Source organism: Arvicola amphibius, chromosome 8 (assembly GCF_903992535.2).
Source record: "Arvicola amphibius chromosome 8, mArvAmp1.2, whole genome shotgun sequence".
In the NCBI taxonomy this organism is placed as follows: Eukaryota; Metazoa; Chordata; class Mammalia; order Rodentia; family Cricetidae; genus Arvicola; species Arvicola amphibius.
In genome coordinates this window covers 46,797,677-46,807,584 of record NC_052054.1, presented here as the reverse complement: position 1 = coordinate 46,807,584, position 9,908 = coordinate 46,797,677, and the positions used below count along the sequence as shown (strand labels likewise).

Genomic DNA, 9,908 nt, shown 5'->3' with positions numbered 1-9,908 from the left:
AGGGAGGGAGGGAGAGGTCATCCTTGAAACAAGAATGCCCCCCTTATTGTGCCCAGGGGCAGCTTATATAGGGATCCTTAACTGATAGCCACCCCCAGCCAAACCCACCAGAAACCACTCCCCTGCCATCAGGAACTCCTGAGGGTCTCCTGCTCAGAGCAGCTGCAAGCATTACAACTTGTTTACCAGAAATTCAGGATCTGAGGGGTTCACAGCTCCCAATAATATTCTACAGCTAGGCACTGACATAATTCATCCCACTAAAATAAATACCTTAGCAGAGTGCCTGAAATAGAGCAAACTTTCAATAAGTATTAGTCATTTTATTGTGTCGGTGGAGCTATTATAGTAACTTTATTCTACAGATGAGATACAGGCTCTGTAGGTGGTTTAGCTTCCCAAGGATTTCCAAGCAGTCAGGATTTGAATATTAATTCACAGCTATTAGTAAATTAGCCTGATCCTTCTCCTCCCCACAGGCCACGTCTAAAATACTAGGAAATTTATGCAATATAAGTTAGCATTTAAAGTTCAACAGTAGTACTTCCTTTCTTTTTAAATCTGTGGCGAGGAAGCTCCCTAGATTGCAAAATTCGGAACCTTTCTGAGCAGTGTGGTTGTCTCTCAGGACTCAAATCTCTTCCTAGTAAAGATGGAGAGAGACTAGCGGCTGAGTAAAACAGACCATTCTGATGAAAGGGTGAGTGACTCACACCTGCCATGCCCTTTCCTAGAACCTAGCTCTACTAGGTTACCTGAGCGAGGTCCAGCCCTGCCTGGACTAGTTAGATAGCCAAGTTGGATGGCTACTTTTCATGAGCACTCCCTCTCCTTTGTCTGTTCTCTTCTCTCTTTCTCTCTCTTCTCTCTCTCTCTCTCTCTCTTCCCTCTCCTCTCTCCTCTCTCTCTCTCTCTCTCTCACACACACACACACACACACGAACACACACATCCAAGAGATAAGATAAAGTTTCCATAGTGAGCTGCGAACTCCAAGTGGTCTGCCCCAACCCTTTATCTTTGCTGATTAAAATCAGTTCAGCTTGCTGGACACGGTGCGGTAGGATTCCCTGTATTTTGTTGCTCCACTCTAGGCGACAACTGCTTCGGATTAGGTGATTTCCCCCCTTCTCTTTGAGAGTAAAACTGAATTCAGGAAAGAGGGGAGGGGGAAGGCAACTGGAGTGTAACTATTTTGGAGCCTCAGGAGGGGATTGGGCACTAGCGTCGGGAGTGGGATTCTTTAAATTCTCGGCTTTCCTCTTCCAGCTCTTTACAGACGCATCGGCCCCTCCCCAGCGGGCCTCCAGAAGTTATCTTTTCTTTGGGTGCGATTCCAGAGTGGAACCTGAAGCTCTCAGGTCCCGAGAAACCAGAGCAGGAGCCAAAGCGGCTGGGCAGGGCAGGGTGCGTGGGGTCTCGATCCCGGCAGCGGGAAGGCTGAACTGGGTCCTGGGACCGCGGAGGGGAGCGTGGGCTGAGGTCGAGATTGGGACGCCCGGGGGTCCTGTTCTCCCCCTTTCCAACGTCGCTCCCCCAGCTCTGCTGACGTTGCGGCTTCCTCCGCCCCAGGCCGAGCCCTGCCGCGGCCCGCCCTCCGCCGACGGTCCCCGCCCCGTCCGCAGGGCCGCCGGAGGCTGCAGCGGAGCAACCGGGGCGCGGCGCCCTGGGCTTGGATGGCTCGGCGTGCGCTCTGAGGGCCGGACTCCAGGGGTCCGGAGTCTGGGCGCCCCGGGGGGACGCGGCGAGAAGACGCCCCGGAGGACTGAGCGGTGAGGGGGGGGGGGAGCGGTACGGAGGAGGAGGTCGGGGCGCTGGGGCGGGGGCGCAGAGGATCTAGAGCAAAGAAGCTTCCCTCCTGCGCGGGACGGGTCCCTGCCAGGCAGCTAGAGCCACGTCTCTCGCTGTGTGCGGATTCCCCGTGGGCTGTGCACCCGGGCCCGCTCGCCTGACTCCACGGTCTTCCACCCGAGAGCCCACCACCGAGCCGGGTTCCACAGCAGCTCGGAGATCAGTAGCGAATAGCGGGGACTGGATGGGCCCCCGGACTCCCGTCCTCCCGCGGGATTGGGTGGGACAGCCGAGTGTCCCATTCCTCCTGTACACCAATTATCCAGGGATGGCGGTGGTCGTGAGCGCCTTTGCTGGCTCTGCCTGTGCGACCTCGGGACCGCGAAAGCCCGGAAAGCCGGTACTGAGGCACCCCCAGCCGAAGGATTCCAGCGCCCCGGCACTTCAGCAGTACCCCCGGGTGGCTGGGTAACCTCAGCCAGAAGCTGCCTGGGTCGGCCCCGCGGGTGTGGGTGTGTGTGTGTGTGTGTGTGTGTGTGTGTGTGTGTCGGTCGGTCTGTCTTGTCTGTCTGTATGTCTTTGTATGTCTCTGTCTGTGTGTGTTTCGGAGGCGAAGGGGGTTGAATTGGGTTGGGGAGCACTGTAAGCGATGCCACATGGCATCAGAATCTGTCTGGGACTGGATCTGAACTAAGTTGTAACCTGACAAGTTTCTCATCTCTCCTTTGAGCAGCAGCAGAGTCAGTTTAGGCCAACTGGCGTTCATAATGAAACCCAATCCCTTGCTTCTAATCCAAGAAGCCAGCCTCATTTACCTGAAATTCTTTAAGTCAGGAATTGACACGTTGGTTTCTAGGGACTTCCTAGTAGATTCTTGAAATCATTTGGTGTTTATTGCTTAGTCAACGCTATATTAGTGAAGGAAGAACCTCTCCCTAGAAATATTTTCATTATCTTTTCATGTTACAGAGTTTACAACACCTTTAATAATTTCTTCAGTTTTCACATTTTCTTAATAAATGATAATATTCATGAGGGTGAAATTTTTTTAAAAAATATTTATTATTATCATTTTTAAATGATGTGCCTGCGAGGGTGTGCATGTGCATCTGAGTGCTCGCAGAGGTCAGAGGAGGACGTCAGATCTGCTGGAAGTGGGCTTATAGGCCTGTGAAGGAGCTTCCTAATATGGGAGCTGGGAACTGAAACCCTGGTCCTATACAAGAGCTAGTACCAGTTATTGAGATGAAAAAATTTGGCTAGATATATGTAGAAGCTTTCACACCATGCTACTAAAAAGAATTACAGAACATTAACATGTGTGAAAAATAATAAAACGGAGGTCACCTGACTGCTTGTGCATACTGTTTTCCTGCACAAATGTGGTCACCCCCCTCTCTCCCCGCCTTTTTTTTTTTTTAAGTGTAGTGAAGTCTATCTCAGTCCAAAAGGAGGAAGGGAGAAAAGTTGGATCTAATATGCAATGTTATCTCAGGATGGCTTAGCCAAAGCACCAGCTACTACGGGGACAGGTAGGGGTGCACCCAAGAGACAGTCCCAGCTTTCTTGGCATTTCTACAGCTGTAGTAAAGGAAAATACTTGACTAAGCAACCTAGAGAACTTTCCTTTTGGAAGAGCCATTTTACTCACTGACAGGGATATGCAATCATTTTCAGTTTCAATAATTAAGTGAAAACACTGGGCTACAGCGTACATTTTAATATCCAGACTAAAAAGAGATAGTGAAATCACCCAGTAGAAGAATTTTTTTTTTTTTTTAGACAAAGTACCTTGAGGAGGAGGGAAATTGGCAAAAGGAAACAACCTAGGTCTTTGCATGCTCAGGATTTTTAGGTTCTCATCCTGGTCCTGCTGGGTGAAGAAGGGTTCACATTTCTCCCCAGGTTAAGGCCTGGTGAAGAGAGAGACAACATACAGGAAGAGTTAGGTTTGCCAGGTGAAGTTGGTATCGTCTTAGGGAGCAAACACTTGTGTATGTGTCTACTTTAGTATTCCTTAGCAGTCGTTCACAAATCTGCTAGTATGGCCCATTTCAGTGAGATAAGAGGTGTGTCTGATGCAGAAGGTTCTAGCGCTGTCCTGGCTGGACCTGGGTTTATCCCTGAGAAAGTTCTTAGCTTCACAGGAATTTTGTACTGCCTTATTATAGAACATGATTTCAGTCTCTGTGACAGTTTTAAGACCTGTGAAAATGCATTCTGGCATGAAACAAAGCTTTATTGTTTTCTTACTTCTTTATATTATTTGTGATAGACAATTTTGCTACTTATTTCTCCTTGTCTTGGTTCCTTTGTGCTCATGAGAGGAAGCACATAATTCTTAATATTATGATTTTAACAAGTGGAGGAAAAGGAGGGGAATAATTTTGGTTAATGCATCGATAAACTTTGTTTTCAAAACAGTTAAAGAAATGATTGGAAGACTGATTGATTACAGCCTACTTTAAACATTTTTTTCAGTCATTAGGATGTCTCAGTCCTAAATATAGTAAATATTTTAACATGTCTTCCCCTTCCGTTGTCCTTGGTTGTGTTTGGGGCAGGCCTTTCGGGGAGAACTGGGGCCTATGATGGTGGGAACTGCACCAATGGAAGCTTCACTCCATTCTTGAGAGGGGCTGGGTGTTCGCCATTCTGAAGGAGGGAAAGATACCTGAAAAGTTTCTGTGTCCGACAACCCTATTGAAAGGATGTCCGACTTGGGGCAGGACAGTCCTATACTATAGTTAGTGCCTTGAGATTTTCTCATACTGGAATTACATTATCTCTTCCTATTGTGATTTGTAGACTAAACCCCCCTGGAGGTCACTAAATTACTAGCAGATGTTTGGCCTGCACAACCCAAATCTGTGTACCTGTATACATGGTGGACATGGGAATGAAGCCAGCGTCTATACCCAGGGTACTCACAGGGGAAATTATCTTCCCATAAACTTCACATGATGAATTAGAGTCAGAGTGGGAAGCAGGGGTCAGAATGCCAGACTCCCGAGACATTGTATGCAGCTGTTTGCTGGTAGCAAAGACTGGAAATGAATGTTTCCCAAATCCTTCTCCACTGTCCCATTCTAAATGGAAATTCTCTTTGAAAATTAAACCCATTTTTCAAAGAAAATATTTCCTATGTGTATGATAAAAAATGTAGCACACAGGTCATTTCTCGATGCTCTTTGGTGATTCAGAGCTCAGTGCTTATGTGGAAGAGTGATTTGAGTAGGGACGGTGATAACATTTCAGAAATAGAAGAAAACCAGCAAAGTGTTGGGCAATGGGATAAAATTGGGCCATTACTTTAATTGCGTTAACTACTAAACTCTCCTCTTAAAATTCATAAGCATTTCTCAGCTTAAAGGACAGGCAATGTCCCTTGATAGATCAGGACAGCTTCCTGCAACTTAATGTTTTCAAATAGCCAATACTCTCTTGCATTTTGCTCAATGGGTCCTAATTCACATTTTAGCCTCGTGGAGATGGAGCGTGAGGTAGGGCGTGCATCTTGTCTTCAGTTTAGTAGATGGAAATCCTGAAGGTAGGAAACTCAATCAGTCATTTTATAGGTCATCTGTGACATACCTTAAGTTGAAAGAGACAAGCATAAATCGCACACATAATGTTCCTTCGTCCTCGGTACCTCCCGGTTCACATGCTAAAGGCTCACATTTCAGTTATCTATAAAATTGCTTTCTAATATTTTGTAGTTACTGCCCATGAACTGTCTGTCAGCTCCTGGAATGCTCGTGGACTTCTTAGGCTTCTGCAACTGTTTAGAGATCCGCTTTTGTCCTCAAGCCTGTCCTCTTCCGCCCCCCTCCCCACTCCCATCTCAGCTTGGTAAGGACCTCACTGCCAGGCCTCTTCTCCTGCCTGCAGACCCCTGGGCCGCATTCTCAATTCTTGTGAACTAGCTTTGGTCTCCAGCTGGCCTTGTTGTGCTATCAGTAGTGTTGTTAATTGCCACAGAGGAGAACCAGGGCCCGGCAGCCTGTTGAAGGGTTGAAACTCTGGGTCTTCTTTCAGATGCCCACAGAACATAAACCTGCCGGAGAAGACAGATTCTCAGAGTCTGTTAGGGTCAGAAGAAGAAAGAGGGTGGTTTTTAGTTGGAAAGAGAAGAAAAAGATTGCTGAGGCCATCTGTTTATTTTTTCTGAACGGAGGCATTCGTTCAGTTCTTTAACTCAAGGAATAACCACTGAATTTAATGTGGGTTAAGATCGTCCCTGGGTTTCCTTCTGCGTGTTTCAGTGCTCTGGGGATCATCTAGAAACATGATCTCAGGAGAAATGTTGAGCTGTTCTGAAAGGAGCTGAACTTCTATGCTCAGTATGATGTGTAAGTTCTGATAATGAGCAAGATATGCTTCAGTGTTTTGTACTTGAGAATATTATTAGATGAGTCATTATTAGGCGAGTGAAAATCTTGTTATAAAATGTAATAAATAAACGGGTTACTAGCTGTGTACATGGGTGCTGGGAAATCTGAACTCAGGTCCTTTTGCTTCTGTGGATGTTGTCCTGAGTCCTCTCCCAGACCTCATTAGCTTTAATTAGACATATGACATGTCTGCTGTGGGCTATTAGCATGAGCCTTGTCCTGGACAGAGTCAGAAGGCGCTTGCCACTAATATATATATACCTGCATACCCAAACAAACCTTTTGGGGGCTTATTTGTAGAGAGCGACTGTCCTGCTCAATTATTGTGGGATATACAAAGCAGAATATGAAGACCTTTTGGCGTGGTAGTGATGCAGAGGCAGGAGAATTGCCTTGAGTTCCAGGCCTGAGCATGCAGTGAGCGCAACGTCTTCCGGGGCTATATAGCAAGAACCCATCTCAAAAAGTCAAAATTAAACACAAAGATAAAAGACTTTTAAAAAAAAAACGAATCGGCCCCAGTCAATTTAAAGAGCTATCTATCATTTGACTCTGCTTGAGATAGTCACGGCATACACGCATGCCATAGGGTTGTAAAGCCGTATTTGTTGATCAGCTCAGGTGTTTACATTTTTTTCATGTGTGAGAACAGTAGGTGTGTAATGCATAGGATACTAATGGGCATGTAGCACACTGGCACATATGGAAGCTACTCTGGGAAAGTGGAACCAGCATCTTATAAATCCTAAAAAGAATTTGTGACGCGATTGTGCTCACCAATTTGTGTGTCTCGATGAAGTCTCAGGTGATGGTGCTGGCTTTCCTGTTCCTGGGGCTGCTAGAAAACGAGTGTGTTTGCTGACAACTCTGGGGTTCGTAAACACAGCAGTTTTCAGATTATGTCTTTAATGCAATAGAGATTGCTCCCTTTCGGAATGACCAAGAGAAATGGCAGAGGTCTCTTCTAGACTGGGCTATAGAACACAGTTCTAAAGCCACTTATGTCCAGAGGCTGCCAGTGACAAGAAAGCCAAGAGCAGAAGTCACTGATATAGGTCAAACATAGTCTGTGCCAAGCTTCACTCCAAACCAGCACGCACAAATCAGATCCGGAGTGAAATCAGATCCCAGGGCACAATGCTAACTCTAAGTTGCTTTATTGTTTGACTATATCTATTGGTGAATTTCTAGAATTCCGTGCATTCTCTGGAGAACCTTTCTTCTAGCAGGTTAGTGACATCATTAGGAGGTGTAGGAGGGTAAGGGGCTCCTTTCTCCAGGCCAGGGACAAATCAGGCAGGGGCCAGTGCGGGCCGCTGGTAATCACCTCTGCCTGTGTTTCGACTTCTCTTAAGCCTATGGGAGGGGCCCAGGCAGGACGGAAAAAAGGAGTCTGAGGGGGGTAAACTGGACAAGCTGTTTCCTCCGTCTTCCCCTAGGGAAAGACAAGGGGAAACAGCCACGAGGCAGCAGGAGGGTGTTTCTGCTGATGACAGCGAGGCTTGCTTAGTATTTTTGTGTCCTTTAGGATGATTTGGGAGGCCATTGAGGTGTCCTGGAAAGGTTATACAGCGTGGGCAAGATGGGTGCTGAGGGACTCTGGGGCCATGACTTCTTGAAAATCATAGAAAAGAAAAATGAATTATTTATAGGAAAGTAAGAGAAATGATCAGCTTCACTATTTTAAGTGAAAGGTTTTTGCTGGCTACAGTTTTTCCGTAACATTTTTACTAGAGCCTGGTATCAACTGGCTGGTTAAATTAATCCTGGTTGTGTAAGGGTTTTAGAAACCTTCATTCGGCAGATGCCGTGGAATCCTATGCTTTAGTTTCTTCCTCAAAGAACTATTTTTTTCCTTCATATTTAAAAGAAGTTAAAGTAACATTTTAATTATTAACAAATGTTAACTGGTAGACACATTGCATAATCACTGCCACAGTCAAATCGTCTTTGTATCCATCTTTGTCATGGTATTTCTCAGCTCTCTTAATTTCTTGTGTTTTTTTTTTCCAGTTGTTTTTAAGAGTCTTAGCACCAGACTCCACTGCTTCATGTGGACTTTTATTTACGGGTTTTAAAACTTTCTCTAACTCCATCTCTAAGGGGAGACTTTTGTTGTTCTGATGTTGTTTGTGTTTTGATAGATAGGCTCTCATGTAGCCCAAAGTGGCCTGGAGCCTGCTGGGAAGCAGACAATGACCTTGAATGTCTGAGCCTCTTGCTCAGCTCCCACGAGCTTGGGGTTACAGGCACATGCCACCATGGCCAGGTTTTATCTCCACCTTGTGCACCGTAGACTCAGATGGGTAGAGGGAAGAATCTCACTGGTCACATGAGCAGTGTGGGGTCTTCACCGTTCTTGTGGTCACAAGAGAGAAGTTGCCAATGCCAGAAAGGAGCTCTGGAAATTTTACATAGGAATGTTCATTTAAGACCAGAAGAGGGGGTCAGATCCTCCAGTAACTTAGGTACAGATGGTTGTGAGCTACTGTGTAGTTTTGGGGAACCAAACCCAGGTCTTCTGGAAAAGGGAGACAGTACCTCTTACCACCCCGGAGCCATCACTTCAGCCCACTTGAAGGGTTTTCTTAACAGCAGTATTTATGGTTAAAAACAAACAAAAACCCAATAATAGTTTTTAGAAACTGTCAAGTTTTTTCATTTTAAGAAGATAATTCAAAAGTATTGATTCCATGGTTTCTGGGTAAAGTTAAGATGGGATTTTTATGTGTGTGGGTTTTTTTTTTCCCCTACAGAAAGTGGAAAATATGCAGTCAGCTGAGATGAGCCCAGTTTGGGGATGCTGTGGGCTAAAGGAGGTCCGTGTCTTAGACAGTTGCTCTAAGTGCTGACACAGTGTTAGAGCCTGTGTGTGCCAGTTTTCACTTCTCAAGGGAAGTTGATTCGTGGAATCACTGAAGACCCTCAATTATCTTACTTCAGAATGTCTTCTTTTTGTCTCTCTCCAGTTTTATTACTTTTTGTCTTTCTCTGCTTACCTGATGTCTTTCAGAACTTAAAGTCTTTTCCCAGCAGACTCTAAGGACTGACCTACTGACTTATTCAACTGTCCCATTACTCTTTCTTATACACTAGTTTGAAATGTCCAGATCTGTCTCCCCCACCCAAAGAAATTAGTTATTTTGGGGGTCACATTCTGATCCATTTGTTATCTTTAGATCCTAAAGCTTTTCAGCATGAAAATGTGTGATTTAGTGTGATTTACATAGAATTACTCTATAGATGTTAATGAAAAGTAGCCCGAGTTTTAAAAGTACAGTTTCATTTCAACATGTTAAATTTCATTCTTGCAGTTTGAGGTCATTGGCCCTCTTCCAATATCTCTCTGTTGGGGACCGTGTGTAGGCAGTGAGTATTTGAGTATTTACCTTACTGAATTGCCTGGAGTGTCAAGCCCCTCCCCTCAGGGCAGCAGGGCCAGCAGCGCTGGAAAGAGGTCATAAAGTAAATCATTTTTTCTGAGACTGCACATTTTTATTTTCTGTGATTGGTAAAGCCTCATACCGTTGGTTCAGTGACTGCAAATATGAGAAGAGATGGATTTGTGTCATTTGGGAAAGAAAACTCTGATGTCTAACTTTGTCCAGTGCGCTTCTGAACTTGGACAGTCAGATGAAAGAACATTAGACCTGCGTGATAGGAACTTCGGAAGGACTTAGTTCTTAGCAAGTATTTGCCAGCTTCTTTTGTGCTTGAGGGCAT

The 9,908-nt window shown here is 45.5% G+C and overlaps 1 protein-coding gene across 3 annotated transcripts in view; it reads left to right on the top strand.

Annotated features, from left to right (window-relative positions):
* Positions 1–632: 632 nt before the first annotated feature.
* Dse (dermatan sulfate epimerase) overlaps positions 633–9,908 on the top strand; it is a 54,858-nt gene continuing 45,582 nt past the window's right edge. The window contains exon 1 of one of the 3 annotated variants that reach the window (XM_038340655.2): positions 633–700. The gene's annotated coding sequence lies outside the window, so the exon portion shown is untranslated. Of the gene's footprint in view, positions 701–1,632; positions 1,773–2,188; positions 2,298–9,908 lie in introns of those variants that run through there. The other 2 variants (XM_038340656.2, XM_038340654.2) reach the window with 2 other exon arrangements.